The sequence below is a fragment of the Chrysemys picta genome, chromosome 1 (assembly GCF_011386835.1).
Source record: "Chrysemys picta bellii isolate R12L10 chromosome 1, ASM1138683v2, whole genome shotgun sequence".
Lineage (NCBI taxonomy): Eukaryota > Metazoa > Chordata > Testudines > Emydidae > Chrysemys > Chrysemys picta.
In genome coordinates, this window is record NC_088791.1 from 248535493 (window position 1) to 248562972 (window position 27480).

Genomic DNA, 27480 nt, shown 5'->3' on the forward strand with positions numbered 1-27480 from the left:
TTAAAGTCATTACAAACTTGTTTGCATCTTTACTGAATATTCAGACACAGCTACAAGAATGTTCTATTTCCAAACATCCTGGCTATAACAATACACATGGTTATGCTAATTATGTTAAAACATGTTGAAGCAAATCAAGCATTGTTTGCAGTGATATTGTAGCCATGTTGGTCCCAGGATATTAGAGAGACAAGGTGGATGAGGTAATAATCTTTTTTTTGGACCAACTTCTGTTGGTGAGAGAGACAGGCTTTCAAGCTTACACAGAGCTCTGCTTCAGGTCTGGGAAATGATCCTGAAAAAAATCTTTCTTGAACCCCCCCTTCTCGCCTGCAAACAACTCTCCAGCGTCAATAGCCCCTTGAAATATGTATTAACTACTTATGCTAAACAATCTGTTCTATCTTATATTTAGCTATGATACTGAGTATGGTTCCCAGACCTGAAGAAGAGCTCCAGTGCTTGTCTCTCTCACCAACAGAAGTTGGTCCAATAAAAGATATTATTGTCACCTACCTTGTCTCTCCAAAGCTAATCAAAGAAATTACAGAAGATTTTTGCTTCTAGCTCCCAACCACAAGCAAACATCAAGCAGACAAACCATGTAAACACTTTTAGGAAGAAACCTGACTGTGAAAGGAATGCAAAGTTGTGTTAGCATAAATCTAGAGATAAAGTGGGCCTATACCATCCTCCCATTTCTTTTCAAAGACAAAAACAAAGAATGTTAGAAATATCCTTATTGAAATTGATTATTTTGTAAACACACTAAAGTCTTCATTCTTTAAACTTGGAGAATATTTATGGTGAGAAATGTTGTACAGAAGATACTGGCTACTTCCAATTCATGTATATGGCTTAAAGGGGAAAACATTTGTTCTTTCTCAAATGCTTAAGATGACATACGTTTCTTTTAATATATTTATTTGCAAATATTTTGTATCTAAATGCAAGCCTTCATATAATAACGTTCTGATATCATTGTTATTTGACTAGTAAGAGGTATTATATACAACTGTAGCAAGGTTATTTGATGCTAGACTAATTACTGATGTAAGTAGCTATATAAGCATAGAATATATATACTAATGGGGAATTAATGAATTAATTACTGGCAGTGTTCAAGCAAACCCTCACCCAACACAGGAAGACAGGAAACTCATCATTCCAAAAATTGCCGTGTATAGTCAACAACTTAGGCTAACAATTTTGTAAGACTTACTTACTTTTAACAGACTGTTTTGAAAACTAAAAACTCTTATATAAAGAACAGGAGTGTTTGGACTTTTTGAAAACATAATTTCATTTCCTGTCAAACTCTAATAAAAGTAAACAAAAAATCTCAGAAAATGGACTGAATAAAAAGAAGGCATTAAAACTAATTTTAAAAGTTATCTGGATCTTTCCGGCCACAAAAACAACTAAGACAATTAAAGAAATGTTGGATATTCATTAAACAGACTGCATATTCAGGAGCTAAAATTGTCACCTAAGCCAACCCTGAAGGAACGGAATGACAGCAACCAACTTGAATCTAACCAATCATGAAAGAGGTGTGTTTTCCTACAATTTCATGAAAATAAGAAGGGTAGAAAAGACTTTGAAGTGAGCACCCCAACTCACACCCCCTGCTATTCTGCTTAGACAACAAGCACTTCACAACTCATTCCTTCCATCTCTAGAAGCAAGCTGCCACTGACTGATAAGAAAAACAGAGAAGCCTCAAGAAGAAACCAACCCAGGAAAACTCTCCAAGACTTCAACATGAACTGGTGAGAGGAAGTGAGCTAAAACACTGGCAAGGGATTATATTTAAAACTCTTGTAATGATTTTGTTGGGATATTGAAGTGCGGTTGTAACTTAAAAGACTAACAGTTTCCCCTGTTAATCACCAAGTGGTTAGACCTTGTGTTCCTGGAGAGGAGACAGAGGCTATACAGAGAAATAGTGGGATTTAATTGGATTTAAAATTCTTAATGTTGGCTAATTAGCCTGTCTCAAGACAGCATCTTAAATGGCTTCTTCTCAGTAACTGATTTATGTATTTTCTTTGGTTTCATAGTTAAGATTGCTTAGTTTGACAGCTCTGAACTGGCGTGTTTTTTATTAATAAACAACAGGTCCACCTTCCCTAAAATCATTTGTGTTTGGTCATTTGTGGAATTTCATGTTTTCTTTTTCTTTCTTTAATAATAACAAAATAAGCCCGGTTTAATAATTGTGATTATTTTGCTTGTTCTTGATCATGGTATCCTCTGTGGTATGTAAAATAAACCCTTTTGATTAAATAGTGGGAGCCACATCCCTGAGCTGGCAGTAAGAGAAAGAGTTAGTCAGAGCTGGCTGGCCTACTACCATTTCTTCTTTCTAGACTTAAATATTTCTAAACTAAATATTTTTAGTAATTTTTAAAACAAAATTACTTGGCATCCAACAACGTAAAACTACCCCTTTAACTCCACACCTTTCAGCCTTCACTGACTGTATATTCCTGTTTGTTTCCTCCTCTAGTCTCCATTTACAGTGTAAGTTCTTTTCTCTCTCCTTCCCTATCCCCGCAACACCTTTAGCTTTTTGAGCAGGCTCTTGTGAAGCTACTTTTCAGCCACTTATTTTGCCTTCTGTAACAGGACAGTAGGGGGAGGGCTGTCAGTAGTGGAGACTGAGCTGTGGATGCCTGCATCTAAAAGCATGAACCGCAACTGCCTGAGCTAAAAGACCTAGCTTTTGAAATAGCAGACTCAAACTGCTTTGTGATCCAGCCACTGGGGAGGGAGGGGGGGGAGACGGGACAGACAAAGAGCCACATGTAAGTGTAAGGTACATATTTATTCTTTTTTTAGGGAACCACAGTCTGATGTGTTTTGGGGTCTTGCCCACATGCTCAGGGTCTAACTGATCACCATATTTGGTGTTGGGAAGGAATTTCCCTGAGGGTCAGATTGGTTGAGACCTTGGGGTTTTTTCACTTTTCACTGCAGCACAGGGCATGGGTCATTTGCAGGTTTAACCTAGTGTAAATGGTGTATTTGTAACTTGAAGTCTTTAAAACATGATTTGAGGACTTCAGTAAGTCATCCAGAGGTTATGGGTCTTTACAGGAGTGGGTGAGTGAGGTTTTGTGGCCTGCAATGTTCAGGATATCAGACTAGATGACCACAATGGTCCCCTCTGACCTTAAAGTCTATTAATCTTTGTGTCTATTCAGATATTTCAGCATTTTCCCTCACTTGTAGATTTTGATACTTCTTCCCTTTGTACCATGTTCTCATAGATTTAGTTGAGCTGCCCCTGTTGGACACTTACCAAACTGCTGTGAGGGGATCCAAACACGGAACCCCATGTTACCTTGCTGGTAACCCCATGTTACCCCATGAACTTACCTTGCTGGGGAAGGGCAGAGTTTAGGCACGGTTCCTGGATTTGGGACTCGAGGCATACACTCCAGTACAGACCTGGTGTTTGACACCATTCCTGGCAGTGGGGACCTCAAAGTCCAATTGCCTTGCCCCTGAAATTAGTGACATCTCCTCCAGCCTTCCCCAGCAGGACTTGGATCTTCCCCAGAATCCCATCAAAGGTGTGAGCCTTCTGGTTTACAATTTACCTTGTGAAGAATATGCAGTAGTGAAAGCCATCAGACACACAGACAGACTTTACACAGGATTCTTAAACACCATTACTCTCAATTTAGCAGCATAAGAAATACACAGAGCTGTACAAAATAACAAATACACCTATTGCATTGTCCTGCCACAGTTTCCTCACCACTTGGAAGAGTTCCTTGGGCTTGTATAAAGTACCCTGAGGCCGATGGGATCCTTCCCTTGAAGCTCAAAATGTCTCTCCAGAATCTCAGAGTCTTGCCAGCTCAGTTAGCCTTCTCACCTGGGCTGGTGCCATAGCTAAACTGGATCTCTCCCGTTATGATAGCCAGCACAATGAAAGTGCAAGTTTTGAAGTAATTCAGATTTTCAATTCAAAGGCCATTGATGAGTAAATGTGATGCAGAAATGATGTGCTTAGCCTTTGGAAAAGGAGCAGATTGGGAGATGAAAAGTGCCAATCATAATTTATCCCTGTTTGAACGATCCATAGAACAGCACTGATGGGAGCCTCAAAGAAGCCAAAATTTTTTGACCCAAGAAAAAGTCACACTGATGCTACTAAGGGCAACTAAGAGAGCTACACCTATAATACAGAGAACAGGCAGTGGTCAAATGAAGAGTTGGCCAGTGGCCAATTCTTGGACCCTTCCTGAAAGCAAAATGATTTATGCATAGGACTGGCTGGAAAACAAGAATTCTGTTTCATGAAAAAGAATTTGAGGTTTCACATTTGTTTTCATTCTGCTTTGCAATGAAAACAAGACCTTTCCAAATATTTCACAGAGACACACAAAAAAAACAAACAAAAAAAACCCACACACAGGGAGAAGGAAAAACAGAGTCCAGGATAACCTGTATGCCAGTGATTAGGCCACTCTTCTGGGGTGTGGAAGACCCAGGTTCAAATCCTTACTGTGTCAGATTTGGAGCAAAGATTTGAACTTGGGTTTTCCACATCCCAGGTGTACTCCCCTAACTTCTGGGCTATTAGCTATTCTGGGGTGATTGCTGTCTCTCATTTTGACCTGAGAAACCTCCCTGATGAAAATTTAGCCAAAACTGGTACATTTTCATGAAAAAGTTTTAGTTTTGATGAATCAGCATTTTCTGATGAAAAAATTTTTTGTCAAAAATTCCTGACCAGCTCTACTTATGCCCATATATTTTCCTCCATTTCTCTAAAAGGAAAAAAAAGATGATGTTCTAGGCTATGAACAACTATCTTTCCATTTGAGAGGTATCTCTGTTTTCATGTAGAAGATCAATAACCCTTGGCTGTTGATGTGAGCTGGGCAGAGAATAAAATCATTTGGACATTGGCACCCTTTTACACTAATTGGGGACTTTGTCTGTTTAGACATATGGGTGTACTGAAGTTCAAAATCTGTACATGCTCGTTAACCATTTGGTATCCAGAATTCCTCACATTTCTAAATAATCTTATTTTTCTAAGCCAAGCACCTACACATAGTCTAGCTGTCTGAACATTTTGGAATCTAATGGCTAAAGGATATATTACATCCTAGCATGTATTAGGCGAGGATTTTCCAGTAGAAATAGAGAAATATCAATGGCTTTGAACAATGCACTGGTAAGAGCTCACTTGGACTCCTCTGTATAATTCTGGTCACCCAAATTCAAGAAAGATGAATATAAACTGGAACAGGTGCAGAGAAGATCTACTAGGATGATCAAAGGAATGGAGGGCCTATTTTATGAGAGGAGATTGGGAGACCTTGGCTTATTTAGTCTCACAAAAAGAGAGCTGACAGAGGATATGACTGCCCTCTATAAATACATGGAGGGGTGGGGGGAGTGGAGGTAAATACCAGGGAGGGTGAAGAGCTCTTTAAGCTAAAGGACAAGGTTGGCACAAGAACAAATGGATATAAATTGGCCATGAACAAATTCAGGCTGGGGGTAAACAACTTTGTTTTGAGAGCAAGTTGGACAAATTTAGGAGTCCCATTGTAAAGATTGCTTGTGATGGTAGAGGGCAGAGCTCAACATCCCTGGGGCTCATTTCTGGTGTATGTCTTATGTTCTTAAAAGCTCATTCTTCGGCATTTCAGCCAGTCACCAGCAGGGGTTAGGAAGGGATTCTCCCCCACCATTTATTCTGGAGAGTTTTTGTTTTGTTTACATCTCCATCCTCTTCAGCATCAGGGATGGCCATGGCTGGAGGTGGGATACTGGTCTCATTGGGCCAGTGCTCTGAGGTGGCACCAAGCATTCTCTCACTCAGGTGCTTGGCTAGCAGGTTCTTCTTCTAACTGATGACCATATGTGGGGTCGGAAGGAATTTTCTCCCAGGTTGGATTGGCAGTGACCTTGGGGGTTTTTCACCTTCCTCTTCAGTGTGTGAGTGCAGGTCACTTGGCAGGATTATCTGGGTGTATCTCACTTAATCTTTTTCTTGCTATTGCAGGGGTCTCAAGCACCAGTGCACCTCAGTGCCTCCTATTCTGCCCGTGGCACATAATGATCTAGTCTCCTGTGCGCTGTAATACTTTGGTCTAATTTTGTTTGTTGGGTTTAGAGTGCAGGTGCTGGGTGGTATTGGTGGCCTGTGATATACAGGAGGTCAAATCGGATGGTCTGGTGGTCCCTTCTGGCCTCAAACTATATGACTCATTTTCTTTTTTCCATCATATACAACCAAATGGGTCCAGTGACACTCAGCGTATCCCAGCTCCCTGATTCCCTCCACAGGGAAAGAGGCAGCTATGGAGCTTTTAAAATACAGTCAGCTCCAGCTGTGGTCAGTGAGGAGACTGCTAACTCTGGAGAGATTCTCATAGACCTTAGAAGCTCTCTTTCTGTGTTAGTCTCAAGAGTAAATCCTAGCTGATTAATTAATTTTGAATCACATAAAAGAAACTCTAATATGTTGCGTTTTTACTCTTCTTTATAGATAGATGCTCTGATCGGAATTCTATAGAACACTTTCATTGTCTTTTAACAAACATTGGATAGCTACCTGCGTGCCATTAGCATCATGCCTCTGATTCAGACAAAAGATAAAGTGATTTTTCTGGAATTCCCTTTCCGCTCTGTCTGCTGAAAGTGCTCTTCACATAGGCCCATTGTTATACAACTCTCCTTGATTTCTGTAGCAAACATTTTTGATGGAGTTAAAATGACCACTGGCTCTTGAGTCATGAAGGTAGCTATGCAAGTTTAACTGTACTTTGTTATTGCCATGAAAGTGTTCATCAGAACATTGAGAAGAATCAGAATGGAGACAAATTTAGAACAGACTAAAGAAATAAAAATCTATTAAAGGCCTCCTTTCTTTCTCCTCAGAGGGCAATACATACATAAATAAATAAATAAAGTGGTATGAACAGCGAGTATGAAATATACAGCTACTAGACCTCCATTTATGCATGATGTGATCTTGACCTGTATTTATCTATTCTCCATTTTCCTATTATTAATTTATTATGTACCTCTCCTAACCATATCACTACAAGCCACATGGAAAAACAAATCTCAATAACTGAATGTTTTTCTTTTGTTAAAGGGGGCAGACTTACTAGAGCATAAAAAGACAAATTATTATTTACAAGTGAGAAACTAATTTTTCACTACTCCAGATTGGAGCAAGAAATGATTTCACTACCTAAAAGTTAGTTGTGCTATACCCTTAGAAATATGTTTATGGACTTATTGAAAGTGTTTTTAATGTTTCATTTTTCCACCTCTAGCTTTGCAGTGTTTTCTTTGCTCTTTTATGAGTAAATGACCCTGATGAAAGCAGAAAAAAGGAAGCAGGAAAATAGTCTTCCAGCCAATAAAAAAAAAAAAAATCCAAATACAATATAGAGACCCTCATATGAATCTCATCAAATGAATTGTGTCAAAGGTAGATGTTACAAAGGTAGATGTTGTTACCTCCCTTTTACAGATGAGCAAAGTGAGACACACAGAAGTTAAGTGACATACTCCAGGTCACAGAGCAAGCCAGTAGCAGAGTTGGAAAAAAAACCCAGTAGGTGTGCAGCCAACACAGTGATGATGAGCACAGGTAAGGTACAGAGAGAATCTGGGTGTTGTTCTGATTCCTGGTCCCCTACCACTAGACCACATTGCTTCTCATTAGCTCAAACTTTCAGTCTCTATATTTCTGATGACCGTTATTAATTGGATTAAAAAATCCTAAAAAATAGGGTGGGGGTGATCCACAAAAGGTCCAAAGACTTTGCCTAAAAGAAAACTGAAACCAAAACATTACAATTGCTTATTTCCCTTTACTTTGAATGTGCCTCCCCACTTTTAGCTGGCAGCAAAGGTACCAAAATATTGCAAGAGAGAAGAGACTATTCTTACTGTATTTCCATCCAGGCCAAGATCAGAAATACTAGAAACTTCATGTAAGTGTGAGCTTATCTGATTTGTAGTTCAATTTCAACATCAAAGAGATTTGAGAAAAGTTTGGCTCAAGTTCATATTATCACCTAAACTTCTGGGTACTCAGCTGAAGCATATTTCTAGGTTCATCCATGAGCACCAGAAATAACTCAGTTACTTTATCTCATTTCAAACCTTTAGCCAAACTGGGTCAGCAAGCACTTTTCAGAATACTCTGTGGGGAATTCATTGGTACATTATATCTAATTATGTTTGAACCCGCACTACTTCCTGACATAACATCTTTTCCACAAGTGTTTCAAAACCAATACCAGAGCAAACAGTATCACAGCATCAGAAAAAAATGACTCTCTAGTACTTGTTCCACACTGCAATGCAGAAGGGAAACTTTCAGGAATGGTATGACCATCTGTAGGGATACACTGGGTCTCAGATTACTGTGAGCTCCTGGAATCAAAGCAGAGACTCAGTATTGGGATATACAGCATTACATCTGTGCCGCATGAGCAGCCACTGCTGACCAAACTCCCCAAATCGTCTCTTAAACCCTGACTCTGCACCACTGAAGTCAAAGGGATTTTTGCCTTCGATTTCAACTGGAGCAGGAGGAAGACCTTGGAGTTCACCTCATCTTTGCTCTGTTCTCCTGTAGTCATTTATACCAGTGCAAAGTGAAGGCATTCTATTACCACTTCACAGCCATTCCCCCCATGCAGACAATGGGCTAGCCCCCTTAGCTTCCACTGGCTGGGACAGAAAACCTGTGATTTCTTTTAACTGGGCCAGTGTCCTCTGTGGTTGTTCTAAAGTCCTGGACAGGAACTGAGGGAGGGAGGGAGGGAGGGGGGAGAATATACCCAGGACTTCACAGGCCAGATTTTTCCATTCAGATTCCAGAGTTCTCTTATTATGATTTTATCCTTAGGGTTTCACTCTGTTCTCCAGCCTTATGTTGAAGTATTGATTTTACTTGCAGGGTATTTCAGGCTTTCTGATGCACACCACCTATCACTTTTGTATATTACAATGTAAACTGCATATCAAAAGAAAGCTGGGTTTCTTGCCTGTCCCAAATACAGACTTGCAAGATGAGTGGCATTCGGCCCACAATACATTTTCATGCTAGAAGATGGAAAAGTTTGATGCTTTCTTCAAAGTTACCACATACTATGGCAGAGCTGCTTGGCTGCAAGTGCAAACAACAGGTATAAATAACATCATCTGCCTTGGAAAGCGAGAGCATGATAAGGCACTTTTGCTTAGGGTTGTTTTCTACATAACAGCCTATGAGCTCTGGGTATTTTAATGCTCTCTTTATGCCGCTGGAGCCAATCGGAGCAGAGAGAGATTACACTGAGGAGGTAAACAAGTTGTTTACAACTCAGCAGGGCTGCCAGTGTATCCGACTTATATCAGCTGAAAGGCAATAAGAGCTTTGGACACTGGGCTGCTGATGGGAAAGGAGCCCCAGAGCTGCTAAGCTCTGGCTCCAGAAATGTCTGTGGGTCTTCAATAACAGGAAATCACGTGTGCTGTCATTATCAGCTGCTGAGAGAGAGACAGATGCACCCAGATCAATATCAGTGTCCAATATCAAAGACATATTATGATTGTACTGAGCATATTGAACTACGAAGAACAACAAAACTATTTTAAAATGATGATGGCTGGCAAAAATCCCAAGGGTCTCTCTTTTTTGTCCCCCTCCTCCCCGTTTGGAGGCAGAGGATTCAAGCTTCACAGTTATTAAAGAAACTGAGAGTTGTTTCTGCCTGAAGTAAGTTTGATCGTTATTGATCTAATTAAACTATGTTTGTTTAGGGGTCTATGGAAAGGGGTTGTAAATCAGCAAAGACAGCAATAACCGTCCTGACCTCTTGTAACTGTAAAGCGATATCTATTAGTACAGTTTGGGAATCAGCATGTTTTCCAGTGCAATTGAAACCACAGTACGTCTCTGGAGTGCACAGCAATTGTGCTATGTTACTGGCTTTCCTTAGAAACAAGATTGGAGGGGAAGAAAAATATATGAATATGTATGAATGTGCACCTACGCCAAGATAATAGCGCTCAGGACCATTATCGTACTAGCTTCATATGAGCAAAAGATTCATTTTGTAATGAATGCTGTATTGCTTGCACTTTATTTCACCAAAATAAACTACAATTTAAAAATCAGACAAATCACCTTTAATGTAATACAAACCATATACTAAGGGCCAAATCCTGCTCCACGCACAGATGCAGCCGTCACATAACTTTAGATGCTATTTTAGATTTTTTAAAAAATGGAATGGTTAAGCTTTTTTTTATTTTCTCCTTTCAAAACATGGCAGGATTCTGGTCTAAAGGCTTCAGTCTCAGGATGCCCACGGAAAATCCATGGCTAGCAGCAGCAGAATACAGCTTTCCATGTGGGCCTATCCTGCACTGACTTAACAGATATACTCTGATATACATGGAATGATTCTTTCAAAAGAGACATTGGATGTTGCTTTCCCCACCCCTTCAAAACACTCCTTCATCTTATATGAAATGAGAAACATACAACTAGCTTTCTTAAAGTGAACTACCCCTTTCCCTCCCCCCAAAAGCTGCTGTCCTGTTTTAAGAGTTGAAGGTTAAAGATCTTTTTTTCTTTTAGCAGTTCTGATGGATGGAAGCTAATGCGCTTGCTTTATGCTGTATAGTTCATAGTACAGGCTCTGCGTGGGCGTATGTTTGTGTATGTGTGTGTGTAAGCTTCCCACATAATCCTGCATATACTATAAGGATGAGAGGTGGTTTAGCTTGAATGTTAACAGCCACGTACATATTTCTCTCAAATGTAAATCAACTACTTCAATGGAGCTAAACAGGGGATCTGGCCCCAGGGTTTTATGTGGGTCTTAATTCAGGTTAGAGAATTAACCGCATTTGTCTGAGATCTCCCAAACTCACTGCAGTGACTACAAGTTTCAAGAGCTCAGTTTTTTGATGGCACGTTGTGAAAAAGTGGCCTAGCTTTCAAACGTACAGGGTAGTTCAGTAATGGGAGCATTGGCTAGCAGCTATTTTCTTTTCTGTTGAAAAGTCTTCAGCAAGCAAAGGGTTACACTAAGCCGTTTTTAGTGCTTGCTTGGGATTGTTTACTGTTTTTCACACAACCGCCTTGCTGCATGTTTCAGGTGCCTGAAGGAGATAGCCTCTGGAGCATCAGTCTCGTCTGGTACGATAAAATAGACGAGTCATTAATGTGATTCTTCAGATCCCCGTAGGGAGATCCAGAAATGCTGCAGAATAAACAAGCAGAGGAAATAATGAATGAGAGCAAATCAGAAAGGCAACAGAGCATGGTAGGGCCTACAGCCTGTAGTAAACAAGTGCACATGCAACTCTGGAACCGCCCCTTTCTCAGCATGATTAGACCAACGGCCCTAGAACAGAGTTTTCCACAGAAAGCGATTACAGCCTTGTCTACATTCCTTTTTTTAACTTGCCCCAAGCCTGGATTCTGAGGCTCTCGACCCACGTGCTCTGAATTCATCATTCTATTTTTACAACTGTCTGAGAGCCATGGTTTCTTCTGGCAGATCCACTCTTAATGCTATTACCTAGCAGAGGAGAAAAGAAACATAGCTACTAAAATAACTGTGTATAATAGAAATAGATGGAAAAGACATTGTAGGTCATGTAATCTATGACCCTGCCAGCCAAGCTTGTTACCTACAGAATATATGAGAGTGCTTTGTACAACCGTTTCTATATTTATATATTATAGTCTCCATTGCAGAGGGAGATTTTTCAGTGAGATGGTTTTTTTTCTTGACCAATTAAACACACACACACATTCACTGTGAGCCAAATTTGCTGCCAGTGTAAATGGGCACGCCCTCATTAATGTCGATCAAACCATATCTGTTTACACCAGCTGGGAATTTAGCCCCTTCTCTCTCTCAATATTTTTGCCTATTTTTTATGGCACAAAAGGTTACTCCCTGGAATACACAAATGTAAAACAAGGTCACTGGTACTGAACTGAATAAAACAATCTTAATGTTTCCCAGCAATAAATATGTTTGAATCACGGTGTCTTGCTATTTTTTTAAATTTGCTACCAAGTTTTCTCCTTAGCATAGCATTAATATGAAAATTGTTCAAGAGTCCTGAATGACCTGTTGTGGTTTTGGGTTTCATACTGTTATCATTTATTTCAGCCAGAGGAGTACATATTCCAGGGATTGTTTTTAAACTCCCCAAATATTGTAATGAATCAATGGCCATCTGGGAAAGTTATAGACATCATTCTGCTGCACACTGTGGTCACCGGAATAAGGTACTCAGATCCTTCTCCTCCAATGCCTTAATCCTGCATCACCGGAGTAGGGAGTTTTGCCACTGACACAAATGGGAGCAGGAGAAGGCCTCAAAGCACAGGTTCTGCCACTTGCTATAACTCAAGTATTATTACTTAAATGTTAACAATATAGGAACTAGGATACACAATTGAGCAGGTCTGACTCTGTCCAGTAGAGGGCAGCGGTACACAGACAGTAATTTGTTATACACCTCTACCCCGATATAACGCGACCCGATATAACACGAATTCAGATATAACATGGTAAAGCAGCGCTCCGGGGGGGGGGGGGGGGGGGCTGCGTGCTCCGGCAGATCAAAGCAAGTTCAATATAATGCGGTTTCACCTATAACGCAGTAAGATTTTTTGGCTCCCGAGGACAGCGTTATATCGGGGTAGAGGTGTATTTTGCCCCTGAGACCAGAATAGTTTAAAAACAAAAGAAAAAAATGTATTGATCTGTAGGGCAAATGGAAAATATATTATAACCAAGGAAGTATTTTCAAATAAAGATTGTGGTGATTAAATATGAAATAAAGTTATGGGTCTGACAAACAACGATAGCCAGCAAATGTATAGATGACACTAAACTAATATTGTGCATCACAATAAATACATACAATACTGCTACTGACTACTACACATTATTGAAAGCAATTAAAAATAAATATTGATACCCAAGAAAATGTCACATGGTCATCTTGTGACTCTCCAAATTGGAGAGTTTGAGACTGGGACAAATTATTAAACAATCAATTTGTAAGGACTTAGAGGATAATAGGGTTAAAAGGAAAAGCCAGTATGGATTTGTCAAGAATAACTCATGCCAAGCCAACCTAGTTTCCTTCTTTTGGCCTATTGGATAGAGGTAAGGAGTAGACCTGATATATCTTGATTTTGACACAGTCCCACATGACATTCTCACAAGCAAACTAGGGAAATGTAGTCTAGATCAAATTGCTGTGAGGTGGGTGCAAAACTAGTTGAAAGACCATACTCAAAGAGTAGTTATCAATGGTTCGCTGTCAAACTAGAAGGGCATTTAGTGGGGTCCCGCAGGGATATGGTACTATTCAATATTTTCATTAATGACTTGGATGATGGAGTGGAGAGGATGCTCACAAAATTTGTGTATGATATCAAAATGGGAGAGGTTACAAGCACATTGGATGACAGGATTAGAAACCAACAAGATGAAATTCAATACAGACAAGTGCAAACTACTTCTCTTAGGAGGAAAAAATCAAATGTATATATATATATATATATAAATGTATAAGCCACAAAATGGGGGATAACTGCCTAAGTAGTACTGCTGAAGAGGAGCTGGGGGTTACATAGGATCACAGACTGAATCTGAGTCAACAATGTGATGTAGTTGTGAAAAAGCCTAATAGTCTGGGGTGTATTAATTGGAGTGTCATATGTAAGACATGAGAGGTAATTGTCCCACTCTACCTGGCATTGTTGAGTACTGCATCCAATTATGGGCACCTTTAGGAAAGATGTGGACAATTGGAGGGAGTCAAGAGGAGAGCAACAAAAATGATAAAAGGTTTAGAAAACTTGACCTATGAGGAAATGTTAAAAAACTGAGCAGTTTAGTCTTGAGGAAAGCAAATTGAGGAAGAACCTGATAACTGTCTTCAGCTATGTTAAGGACTGTTATAAAGAGGATGGTGAACAATTGTCCTCCATGTTCATTGGAAGTAGCACAAGAAGTAATAGCCTTAATCTGCAGCAAGGGAGATATTAGGAAAAACTTTCCAACTATAAGGGTAGTTTAGCGCTGGAATAGCTTCCAAGGGAGGTTGTGGAATCCCCATTATTGGAGGCAGAGGTGATGGATAGGGGAGCACACAGGGTCATGTGCCTCCCTGCCCAGATTTCTGCCAGGGTTTGCCAGCCCTGTTTGGTCATTTGGTGCAGCTAGGGCCCCTCCCTGCTTGGCAGATGCCAGAGCCTATGAGCTGTGAGCTGTGACCCTCAGGGAGAGGCAGGAGCAACAGCTGGGAGCTGCAGGAAGAGGCTGCTGCTTTCCAGGAGGGGAGACTGAGGGCAAGGGGAGGTCTGCCTGGAGGTGGGGTGTTACTTGAGCTGTTCCAGGGGTGGCTAACACTTTAATTCCCCCCACCCCAGATCAGCAGGTATGGGTCATCTCTGATTGGAGATTTTTGAAAACAGGTTGGACAAACACCTGTCAGGAATGGTCTAAGTTTACGTGGTCCTGCCTCAGCACAGGGGACTGGACTTCATGATCTCTCAAGGTCCTTATAATTCCATTTAATAAATTACCCCTATGTTTAGGGATCACCTTTTCTCCTTCCTCTGCTGCTGCTCTTGAGTCACTAATTGAAGAATGGTAGGGTTGTGAGGTTAGATGTGTACCAATAGTAGTTGAAGCCACGTGAGTGGGTGAGATACACCAAAGAAAAAGGTGTAAAGTAAGGACAGGAGGGGACCAAGGGCAGAGTTCTGTGCCAGCCCAAAGTGGGAGGGAAGAGGTGGAATGATCACAGTGATAGGACAAGAACCGGGAGAGGACAATATTTTGAGAGCCCAGAGATGACAAGATTTCAAGGAGGGTTTGACTGACCGCTGAAAGCAGCAGAAAGGTCAGGGAGCTTGAATATGTAGCAGGTTCCTTGTGATTTAATGACAGAGGTCATTAGAGATGTTGGTGTGAGCAGCTGGAATGGAATGAAAAAAACAGAACCCAGACTGACAAGAAGAAATCAAGGCAACTGTTGTAAATAGGAAGAGAAGATAAGGTTACAGAGGCATGTGGCGGCAAGCATGTGAGAAATCTCAGTGTCAGTGATGGAGGGGAAGAAGGAACTGATGGGAAGTTGGGGAGAGTGAGGAGCAACGGAGAGAGAGAGAGATATCAAAACAGATTTTGTTCGCCTTCTCATTGAAAAGTTGTCAAGGTCCTGCACAACCAGGGAGCTGAGAACTGAAAGGGTGGAGGGTTTAACAAGGTAGTTAGAGGTTGAAAACAGGTGATGAGAACTGTGACTGGAAGTCAAAGAAGGTGGAGACGTATTGTTCAGCAGGTAAGGTGGCAGAACTGAAAGAAGAAGGGAACAAATTTGTAGTGGAAATAAGCGTTTCCTGAACTTTTCCTAGAGGCTTTCAGTGGCACAGCTGATGGATGGCAATAAAGGAGAATATTACTGATTCATTGAATAGATTTCAGCTCCATTAAAAAAAAGGAGCAGAGCAGTCAACAGTTGTTTGACTCTTTTTACATTCATTTTATCTTTTAATAAAGAGACTTCTAGCCTTTTAAATTTCAATTTGTAAAGGCACCCCAATGATCACTTAATCGCTCTAGTAGTTACTATGTAATGGCTCTTACAGGCACCTGCTCACACACTAGCCATGTTAAAAAATAAATCCAAGAACAAACTGCTCCCAGTTTCAGCTGGTTGACAGGTGTGAGTTCTGCTTTTACAAATGTCTTGTCACTATCTTCAGTGCTGTTTTTGGCCTTCAGGTTGAGGAAAATGTGTAGTAATAACTTAAACCCATAGCACTTTTACATTTATCTACAGTCATTACATAAAATATAATACCAATGCATTCAAAGTCATGAAAACAAAGAAAACAAAAATAATAAAATAATAATAACGTGATAATATATATCATATTGTTCAGAGTTTAGCTCTTAAGTGTCTCATGTCATGTTGGTTTGGGGAGACAGGGCCTTACTGATTTCTGTCAATTTTAAGATTAATACCTTTTTGTTTTCAATGAGTATGAAGACAAATATAATATCTCCATCTTTTAGATGTGATTTTCATGATACATAGGAAAATCTTTATAAATCTCTCTTACTTTAAAACCCACTTGCCATTAGAGACACTACTAATAGTGCAGTATAATGCATTGTATGGAACTGGGTCTTCTAACAGTGTCATTACAGACGACTCTGAATGTAGTATTAGTTCATAGAGATACACTGAGGTAAATGTTCAGACTGCATTTTCTCTACATGCCTGTGCTTTGCCTGCATATTCACTTCCAGCAGTGTAGCAACTGTGCATGCAAGTGTTAGAGTTTGCCCTTTTAAAACTTATTGGGGGCCAACTGGTTTTGCAGGTATAGAGTCTAACATTTGGGTGCATAAAGGTGCTGGAGTATATAAAGCCTATGCACAAGAGACAGAGGCTGAAATACTAAAAAGTGATTTGTGATTTCTGGATGCCCAACTTGAGACAACTTAAAGGGGACTGATTTTAAGAATCCTTTCTGAAAACAAGCCCTTTTTTGGTATCTCAAGTTGGGCACCCAGAAACTACTCAGGTTAGTGAGAATTTTTATTATCTGTGCAAGTGTTTGCATCTACCAAGTGCAATGTGCAAAGCAGAGGAAATGTACCTCACCGTATCAAGTCAGACATTTCTATTTAAAATCACAAGGAGTGGGATTCACAAGATATTTAGGCACCTAACTGCCACTGTAGGTGGCAAAATCCTACATTTAGATACCAGTGGTATTCATAAAATCCCTGCTTAGCAAGTGCCTAATCCTGTAGCTGCCTAAAAGCCAGAGACATCTAAGGGCTTATCTTCACTAATGGAGTAAATTGACCTAAGTTACACTACACCAGCTACGTGAATAACATAACTGGAGTCGACGTAGCTTAGGTCGACTTACCCCCGTGTCTTGACTGCAATGTGTCGATGGGAGACACCCTCTGGTCAACTTCCCTTACTCTTCTCCGAGAGCTGGAGTACCAGAGTCTTCACTAGACCTGCTAAATTGACACCCGCTGTGTCGATTGCAGCAACGTCGATCTCCCTGGTAGTGAAGACAAGCCCTAAGTTTCCACCAATTAAGTTCCCAAGGCACCCACATTTTGGTGTCTGGGCATACACACCGCCACTTTAGTCCTCACTGCCCAGCAGCTTAGTGCCTAATTCATAAACTAGGTGTTTCCCTGGCTGTCTTGCCCTTGTGGTCAGATCCAGTAGGTATACTCAGAGCATGGATAAACCCACAGAAAATAGGGGATGGGGAGAGGAAAGGAGAGAATGAGAATGTCTGTAAATCCCAGTGGTTAGCGCACTCACCTGGGAGGGAGGTAACCCTGTTTCCAATCCCCCTGTTCCAATGAATATTTATTTATTTATCTGCTTTGGAACAGCTTCAGCAAGAGAGATTGGAACACCCTGCCCCAGAATACCCCATGAACCATTTGTCAGGGCACCCTTCTGCGAGGTACAAGAGTCAAGTTCAAATTCTTGCTCCACATCAAGCAGAGAAAGAAACTGAACCTAGGCCTCCTACATTCTGTCTGGGTAAGCACCACAATCACTGGGCTAAAAGTTATAAGAAGATGGCCCCACCACCACAACCAAAAGACTTCTGGCTTAAGACTGAACTGGCTTAAGCACCTACCTCCAGGAGAGGGTTCATGATTGTGAATCCCGAGTGGAGATACTTATCTCCCTCTAGCTTGGACTTAGGCACTTAGCTCCCTTTGAGGGGCAGGGCTTAAGCCACAATCCTCTGTTTGCCATTTGTTACTAGCTAACTTGTTGGAGGCATTTCCTCCATATTTGTGTCCTTCTTCCCCAGTTAGTTTGGCACCCTTTCTCTGGTGTAATTTTCCTGATTGGTTGTGGCACAGGCTTAATTTATCTAGCAACCCAAAAGGCAGGAAAATACCCCCTGACCCTAAACTAATCCGCCGAGTGATAGTGAGTCTATTTAAGGGGGCGTCACCCTCCCCTTAGTGCTGTCTGCCCTACCGTGTTCTCCTGGTTTGTGCGGTCTCTGAGAGTCAAGACACCATCCAGGTCTGAGATACAGAAGAGCTTCATCGCTTAGGTTTTACCTGGTTCCAGGTCCATTGATCCAGAGCATCTGTGTTCCCCTGTGAGGCTCACTCCATCAAGCTTCACAGTTGAAGGTCCGGATCTGAAAGCCGAGAAGGAGAAGCAAGCCATTAAACATCATACCATCAGGGTTCCTGTTCTCCAGAGCAGTAATATTGTCTTATTTGTTATATGCCCATAGTTATTGTAAGGGCTTTGTGGGATCTGGGCTTCAAGCCCGCCTTGGGATATATATTCAGTTTTGTTCTGTTTTATATACATTGCTTCCCGCTCCTACTACTGTATTTAACCCTTCACTAAACCACTTACCTGTTTTGCACCCTTATCATTATATCCCTATTTATTTTAAGCGACCCCAGATGATAGATGCTGGAGGGGTGAAAATCCTGTCTATAGGGGTGGGGTCTGCTAAACAACTAAATTTGAACTGTTATAAGCCCACCTATCCTGTTACTACACAAAAGCGTGTAACAAACTTAGACAGCTCCCCACTCAGTGTGCTGGCTTTTGTGAATCCCATGCATTGTGTAGGGAAACTGGGCACCTAACTCAAGGCTGTGGATTCCACTAGGTGGCAGGGCACTTAAGCTCCTCCTTATGAGCCCCACCTCAGACCCCTCCTGCCAAGCCTTAATTATTCCCCCATCACATTGTTCTACTTTGCCTATTAACACATTTCCCCTTTAAAAATAAAACAAAAGAAACATTAATACACTACATGGTAAGGCCCAAAATTTGGTTCAAATTTCTTTTTTTTAAATTCTCTGCTTAAGAGTTTAGGTGAGTGACAACCTGCAAGCAAGGGGTGGCCAAAAGCCTGCTGGCTAAGACACTCTCCTGGGATGAAGGCAAACTAGCTTAGAGACTTAAACCAGATCTCCTACATTCCAGGTTACTGGCTGTGCAGGACACACACACAGAAGAAGTTTAATTTTCAGCAAAATAAGCACTTTGTTGGAAAATTCCCTACCAACTTTACTTGCAGGTGGCTGTGGATTCCTTACTTTCATATAAAACATTAGCCTTACATACTTTTGTCACTGTTCACCCAGAGGAAATAAATTTCAGTTTCAAAGCAGGTATGTGCTCTGTTACTCTTTCAGAAATTAGAAATTCTAATGCATTATTACAGGGATCAGCAACCTTTGGCATGCAGCCCATCAGGGAAATCCGCTGGCGGGCCGGGATGGTTTGTTTATCTGCAGCATCTGCAGGTTCGGCCGATAGCAGCTCTCACTGGCCACGGTTCGCCGTCCCAGGCCAATGGGGGCTGCGGGAAGCAGCAGCCAGCACATCCCTTGGCCTGTGCCATTTCCCACATCCCCCATTGGCCTGGAACAGTGAACAGTGGCATGTGGGAGCTGCGATTGGCTGAACCTGCGGATGCTGCAGGTAAACAAACCGTCCTGGCCCGCCAGTGGATTTCCCTGACGGGCTGCATGCCAAAGGTTGCCGATCCCTGAATTATTATATCAATCGATATTTTAAGGGGTCTTACATTATTAAAGCATTTTGAAACAAGGAGTGGAAGTTTTACCACTGATTTCAATGGGACAGGATTTCATCCTAGGTTTGGATATACAAGTTATGTCAAGATAGAAATAGATCACGGTAACAATCCTTTGCTCAGTACATATTAAACTACAGACATTCATAGTTGTATGCTGTAGATTTTACAAACTAAAAAAGGTTTAAAATAATCTTCCAAGACAGGTGTCCATGAGCCACAGTTGGATAGTTGGTCCATAAATGAAGTCAATTTCACCCTCTGAGCCCAATAAATCTTTTTTAAAGATGTCAGCTATTGCACACACACTCTTAAACCACACTGTAAAAATATCACAAATCTACTGGAGTAAGGTTAGGGCTGTGATTGTTGTGTGAGTGAGATGATATGTCTTGTAGAAGTGCAACTCTCACTCTGAATTACTTAAAGTTCTACCATGTATTGTTTTTAATTCTAACCTTTTCATTCTAAAAGGTAATACACATTCAAAACACAGAGATGTGTCTGCAACCTTAACTTCACATCAGTAAAGTACTATTTGCTGGAGAATAATAAAAGCAAGTCTATATGGCACATGGATCAACCTAAAAGAAGGAAATTTGGCTAAATTGGACCAGATTTATATCTTTTTCTTACCAAGCTGTCTGTGTGTGCCTGGAAATTCACCTAATTGTTAGGATTCCCTACATGCCCAGAATAACTGTCCTTAAATAGCCAGTGATCTTCATATCATTAATTTCCTGTTCTGAAACCTGAAATGCCCTTTAATTATCCAGCTGTAGGAACACTTAAGATGGTACTAAATTCTGCTTAAGTACAGTCTCCTGCCAAAACGGAAGCCAAAATATATAATTATGTTGGCATTAACATTCTATAGCTGTGTGATATCAAAGCTGCACAATGGCTGGAACATTCCGTGAAGGGCAACATTGTCTGGGTAATGTAGCAGAAACACTTATCTAATAGCATGCCCTCCTGTGCCCTCTGTCAGAGTGCCAGCATATTAGTCCTATTATCAGCCTGCAAATACTATAGGCTTCCACATAGTAACTGTTGCCAAAAGAAACAGTCTTCCCTGTTACAGGAGCAAATGTCTATGAATGTATCTGAAACTGAAGAGTAATTAGATTACAGTGTTTCAAGCTGACCCCTGTGCAAGGAAAGATTCCTGCTTGCTAATTTACATTAATACAGATCCCGCTCTTTTTACTGAATGTTGTGTTTAGTTCACAGGTCATGCATTTTCCATAATGGATTCTAAACAGTCTATTTCAGACAAGTAAAGAATAGTTGAGGTGACCTCTCCTAATATTATCTGTAAAAGCAATACTTGATTCCCACTCCCCCACCCCCAAATTATGCCTTTTCACTTTAGGATATTATTTCAAAGATTCAGATCATTGCTTTATTGTGGCAGTTTGAACCAAAGAGGTTAAAAATATCTATCAGGGAGTTATTTAATATACTAGCCTCCCTCATTAGAAGCATATTGCAGCTGTCTGTCACTATGTACAGCAGTTGGTCACGTCCATCTATTGAAAAAAAGGATTCAGGTATTATATAGGATCTTAAAAAAAAACTTTAATTACTATTAATGAAATACATTACAAAATACAAGATTTTTGCTCTTAATTTAACATTTTATTTTCAATATTCCCATCGACATTGTGCAGTAGAAAGCATCTGCCCAATGCAGCCCATGGAGCTGAATTTATAGAAGAACATACAGACGATCTATTTATTATTGAGTCCATCATGTTAAAACAAATTGATCAATCGAAAGAGAAAATAAGAGCTCAGGAGTTTGAGTTTTGTGTGTATTTATTTTACATTTTTGCATTTATAACATTCTTAAGCATTGAACTGCAAAATAAAATCCAAACAAACCCAAACTCCAATTTTAGAAGTTCTGTTGTAATCCTCTAGGTTGTAGATGCCAATAAGCTTAGACAAAACACTAATGCTTTAATAGTAAATGCCTCCTGTTTGTGAAATACATTTGCCTGATCCTTCAAACTCACATTCCTATATGGGCCTCATGTGAGGAAGGACTTTTCATGGGAGTAAGTATGGTGCAGAAGCCAATCGGTTAATTCCATACATTTCTCAGAAGTTGTAAGGACACAGGGTTACGGAGCAAGGAAGCTCACTGGGCCACTTGGTTCTTCCATTAAAACAGAAGAAGCAGGGACACAATGACAAATTTATTTACAAGAAGAGACTCTGTTTCTATAAGTTAACAAGCAATTACATGCAAAATTCATTTGTTAATATAATATTATGTCTGAGATTTTTACACACACAAAGTCATGAAATGCAAAGTTTTGAATGGCACAGCAAGTTTAACTGGGCTCTCGTGTGAATATATATTATTTGGTAGGGGAGCATACTTACTTACAGCTTCTAACCTGCTCTCACCTAAATCAATGGGAGTTGTTCTACTGATTTTGATGGGGGCAGGTTAGAGCCCTTAATATACCACTGTGTGGACAAGTTGTGGGTGCAGCTTTTTCCATTTTCAAATGTACACTATTGCTTTTCAAATCACAGGGAAGAATTAATTAGATGGGGGAAAGGAAAGGAGATAGACAGTGGGTTTACAAAAGCTACATTCCAACTTACCCAAAAGCTTACTATCTGTTCCCATAGAGTGTACAAGTTAAGGGCCTGCCTACGCCAACACTTAGGCCAAGTCTACACTACAGTCCTATAGCAGTATAACTACATCACTCAGGGGTCTGAAAAATCCACAACACTGAGCAACGCATTTATATCAACCTAACCCCCATTGCAGACAGCACTGTGTCGGCAGGAGAACTTCCCCTATTGACACAGCTATTGCCTCTTGGGGAGGTGGATTAACTGCACCAACAGGAGACGTTCTCTCATCAACATAGTAGTGTTTTCACGAAAGTGCTTCAGCAGCGCAGCTGCAGCACTGTAACAGTGTACATGAAGTCAAGCCCTTACTCATGAAAGCAGTGACTTTGATAAAAATGCATTTATTTGCATTCAAAATGGGCATGTACAGTTACCTGTTTCTGCACGCTCCTCTTACTAGTATTTTTAATGTATCAGCATGTCTAAATATCCCTGTGGTATATTAATGAAGTGTCCTAGACATGCATGCAAATAACAGACATATTATTTTTTAAAATACACTTTATTTTGCTTCCCTTGGCAGAAAAGAGATGGTTGACACACTATCAATGAAGAAGTGCAATGAGGTTAAATAAGAGATGAGTGGAGCGGGAGGAGATTCTAGTGGTTACGGCTCTGGTATGGCACTAAGGAGACAGGGGGGTAATTCCCTGCTCTGCCACAGGCTTCTGAGGTATGCTTGGGAAAGTCATTTAACATCTCATTTCTCATCTAAAAAATAGGACTAATAATACTTCTATTCTACAACACATTAAATGAATAGATCATTACACAACTATTAATGTATCAGCTACTATGGCGATGGGAGGTATCTAAATATAGAGATAGCGTGAATAATGCGGTAGGCAGATCTGTAGGATATAAGGCAGAAAACTTAGGTGATCTTTTCTACCATTGATCTCTACAAGTCTGCAATGATTTTATTATCAGCATCTCAAGTGGAACTGTGAAAACGTACTTCCTAACATTCACGTGAAATCCAATTTGCGATTTAGTACAACCATGCTTCTGCTTTTTCTTTTTACTTTTCTACAAATATTCATCCAACCAATTTTTATTCACATGACTGGAGAGGAGCGCTTATTTGTTTGAATATGGATATTCATGCATGAACACACATATTTGTGTGCAAACAACTGCAGTCATACTAGGAGCTCTTATCTGGGCGACCGGTACGTGCTGGTTGTGTGTGTTTGGGAGTGATGTTTCTACAGACAGGAAGAGAAACAGGAGAATGAGAATACCATTGGCTTTCAAACAAATAAATGTACCCGAGTGATCAATCAACATGAGCAACAGTAACTAGGAGAGGTAGAAAGATACAAGGGGGAATGCTCAAGCAGAAGAAAATTCCCTCTCCTGGTGACATTTTGCATGTATTCCAGTCCCAGAACGTGGAGCAAGATATCTGTACTACATATATTTAGGAAGTGTAAGATCAGCCTCTGAGTACAACTGCCCTATGGAGTCATCTGTATGCATAGCACAGTGCCATCAGAAAGTGACACGTTAGCCACATAGACACAACCAGAACAAAGTCAAATAGTGGAGCTCTATCAACCTCATCATCATCAAGAATGAAGAGAAGTGGGGCCACAGCTGTTGGTTGGTGGATGATGATGATGAGACTATTTAATGTAAAGTTAGCTAGACAGCCAATAAGTCTGTCTTGTATCTTTCTCTCCTTGTTAGGGCATGGAGGGAATGCAGATACATTGAAAACAGATCCACTGGTGCTGCTGAATACAGGGCCTCATTCTGATCTTAGTTACATCAATTTTCACCATAGTAACTCCCCTGATGTATGTGGAATTATTCCTGATTTACACTGGCATAAGTGAGTTCCATATCCAATGGATGATTTATGCCAGTTGAGGATCTTGGGCTACACAGAGTCTCTTTGCACATCACCACAACCACCAACTCTGCTCTGCCAAAGATGCCCTCCTCGATGCACCCTTTCATCTGCTTCTTGTACAACCCTCACTGTGCCTTCTTCTACATCACTTCAATACTTAGAACGCCCATCCCTCATCTGGCCTGCAGAGATGCTATCCTTTTAAAGACCACTTCATTTTTTTAACAGCAAAATAATTAACCATTGGAACAACTTACCTGGTGGATTCTCCATCACTTAAAGTCTTTACATTAGGAATGTGTCTCTTTCTAAAAACATGCTGTGACTCAGTCAGGAGTTATGAGCTTGATACAGAAATTATGGGTGATATTTTTTTGGCCTGTGTAATGCAGAAGGTCAGACTAGATGATCATAATGGTCCCTCTGGCCTTAAAGTTACGTGAATTTTATATTTATTCTTATTTTGTGCAACAGCCAATGTCTTCTTGACAAGCAGGTGCATAGGAGTCAGCAGATGTGTAGGTAAAATTAAAGAATATCACAATCTCAGCACAGATCGGTGTCATGCTCCATTACAAAAATATATCCTATGTGTTCTTCATTAATAAAAAGACATGCCTAGCAAGTGCTTTTGACAGCCAGATATTCAAAAGACACTATGCAAAGAGGCTGCATGTGCTTTGTTGATGTCTTCTGGAAAAAAACAATGGCTAAAGTAATATTCTTTACTTTGTTGCACTGTCCTGATTGCATCCTTTAAATGAACAGCACTCCCCTGCCCTTATCCATGTTGACTTTATCTTTGAGGTCATGAATAATTGATAAGGTGATATTCTGATTTTTATAATATTAGAGATACAAAGGACAGTAAAAAGAGTAAAGAAGTTACACTTCCATCGATCGATGGCTGTATAGTATTATTTGTGTTATTCATTATTACTAAATAAACTAGTATAACTTTAAACCCTCAAAACAAGCAACAGCAAACTTAATTAACTTAAATCCTTCAAACGTAAATAAAACAAGTTAACAAAATATCCAAATAGATAAAAAGGAAGAAAAATAAAAAGCTGAACAGAAGTACCTTCAAGTCTGGATTATGGTGCTATTTTCCAGGAATCTAAGTTCTTTCGTCAAATAAGTGACAGACCGTACAGTATGTAATCATTGATTCTAAAACAATTAAATCTTCCTTCCTATAATCTGATATAGTTGGATAGTATTGAAAGGAAATGTTTCAATCCCCAAACTGTGCCATTATCAGATCTGGGTGAAATACTTGTGAGAAAATGGAACCAAAATATGCCAGGTGTTGAGCTGGTGGAATTTGTGGAAAAGCAGCATTTTACAAAATATTTCCATTACAAGAACTTTTGAAGACTAAGGACATTTTATGAGACAACAGTGGTGACTCTCTAGAGCAGAGGTGGGCAAACTACGTCCCGCGGGCCACACCGGCCCACGGCACCCTCCTGTCCGGCCCCTGAGCTCCTGGCCCAGGAGGCTAGCTCCCGGCCCCTCCCCAGCGGTTCCCCGTCCCCTGCAGCTTCAGCTCGCTCCGCCGCCGGTGCAATGCTCTGGGTGGCGGGGCTGTGAGCTTCTGGGGCAGCGCAGCTGCAGAGCCCGGCCTGACCCGGTGCTCTGTGCTGCGCAGGGCCAGCTCCAGGCACCAGCTCAGCAAGCAGGTGCTTGGGGCAGCCAAGGGGAAGGGGTGGCACGTTGGGCTCTTTGGCGGCAATTTGGCGGCAGGTCCCTCGGTCCCTCTCGGAGGGAAGGACCGGCCGCTGAATTGCCGCCGAAGAAGAAAGCAGTGCGGTGGAGCTACCGCCAATCATGATCACAGGTTGTTGTTTTTTTTCCCACCGCTTGGGGCAGCAAAAACCCTGGAGCCGGCCCTGGTGCCTCGTGGTGGCGACGGTGTGGCTGACTCCAGCCGGGCGGCGCGGCTGTAGCACTGCCAGTCACCGGTGCTCCAGGCATCACGGTAAGGGGCAGAGAATGGGAGGGTTGGATAGAGGGCAGGGGAGTTCAGGCGGGTGGGCAGGGGGTGGATCGGGGTCAGGGCGGTCAGGGGATGGGGAACAGGGGGGTTGAATGGGGGCAGGAGTCCCGGGGGGCAGTCAGGAATGAGAGGAGGGGTTGGATGGGGCAGCAGGGGGCAGTCAGGGGCAGGGGTTCCGGAGGCAGTCAGGGGACAGGGAGAAGGGGTGGTTGGATGGGGCAGGGGTCCTGGGGGGCAGTCAGGAATGAGAGGGGGGGTTGATAGGCTGGTGGGGGCAGTCAGGGGCGAGGGTTCTGGGGGCTGTCAGGGGACAGGGAGCGGGGGGTGGGTATGGTGCAGGGGTTCTCGGGGGTCCGTCAGGGAACAGAGGGGGTTGGATGGGGCAGGAGTCCCAGAACGGGGTGGATGGGGGGGGAGGCCGGGTCATGACCCCCTCCCCTAACTGGCCCTCCATACAATTTCCAAAACCCGATGCAGCCCTCAGGCCAAAAAGTTTGCCCACCCCTGCTCTAGAGGCCACATGGATACAGGGGTGGGAGCCAGGAACTTAGGGGTCAAATTCTCTGCTATCACAAATACCCAGTAGAGAGTTCCTGTCAGAAGGAACTCCTAGCTGGTACAAATACCCACCAGCCAGATCCTGCACCTCACCCCCACACACTGTGAATGGGCTATGTCAGGAGGAGGGGATATGTCAAGAACAAGGAGGGATGGGATGGAACAGAAGTCTGCAACGCAATCTTCCATTGGTGTTGACTCCATTTAGGACCATATGCCAGAGGCACAACTTAGAGCATATCAGCAGCTGCTCTAAGCTACATAAAGGCTGTGGCTGGCACTGGCTCCTGACATGCTCTCACTTCCCTCCTCCCTCCATCTCCCCCTCCCGCCCCCGAAGGCCAACAGTGCCACAGCGAGCATCAGCCAGGTTCATGGCCAATCCACTAGGCCACAGTGCCTTCCAGATATCTGACAATTTCTGTCATTTAGCGTCCCCATCCGTACAGTGATAGCAGTGATATACCATACGTAAAATCACACAGGATTTGAAGTATTGCCAGATATGTGTAGGTACGTATTGTCATCCTCATATTACAGAGGAGAAAACCGATTGCATTTATTGCATTGATGCTTGTTCTCTTGTATTATCTTGCACAGCTGCCTCTATAAACGTGACCCAGCGAGACCCTGCAAGGACTGACTATTTTTTGAATGGAGCCCATCTGGATAAGGTTCTCTTTTTCAGCTTGAAAAAAGAAAGATTTGCTCCTGGTCCTCAAGTGACAT

The 27480-nt window shown here is 41.6% G+C and overlaps 1 long non-coding RNA gene across 3 annotated transcripts; it reads left to right on the forward strand.

The window, feature by feature from the left end:
- The first annotated feature begins 795 nt into the window (after positions 1–795).
- Positions 796–27312, forward strand: LOC103305981 (uncharacterized). Of its 3 annotated transcripts, XR_010597710.1 has the most exons (3): positions 1475–1772; positions 7320–18314; positions 22857–27312. It is a non-coding gene; the product is annotated as an uncharacterized LOC103305981 (long non-coding RNA). The 3 variants fall into 3 exon arrangements; XR_006177101.2 differs by lacking the exon at positions 22857–27312 and having other exon boundaries at positions 796–1772; positions 7320–22002; XR_010597709.1 differs by lacking the exon at positions 22857–27312 and having other exon boundaries at positions 796–1772; positions 7520–22002.
- Positions 27313–27480: the final 168 nt, after the last annotated feature.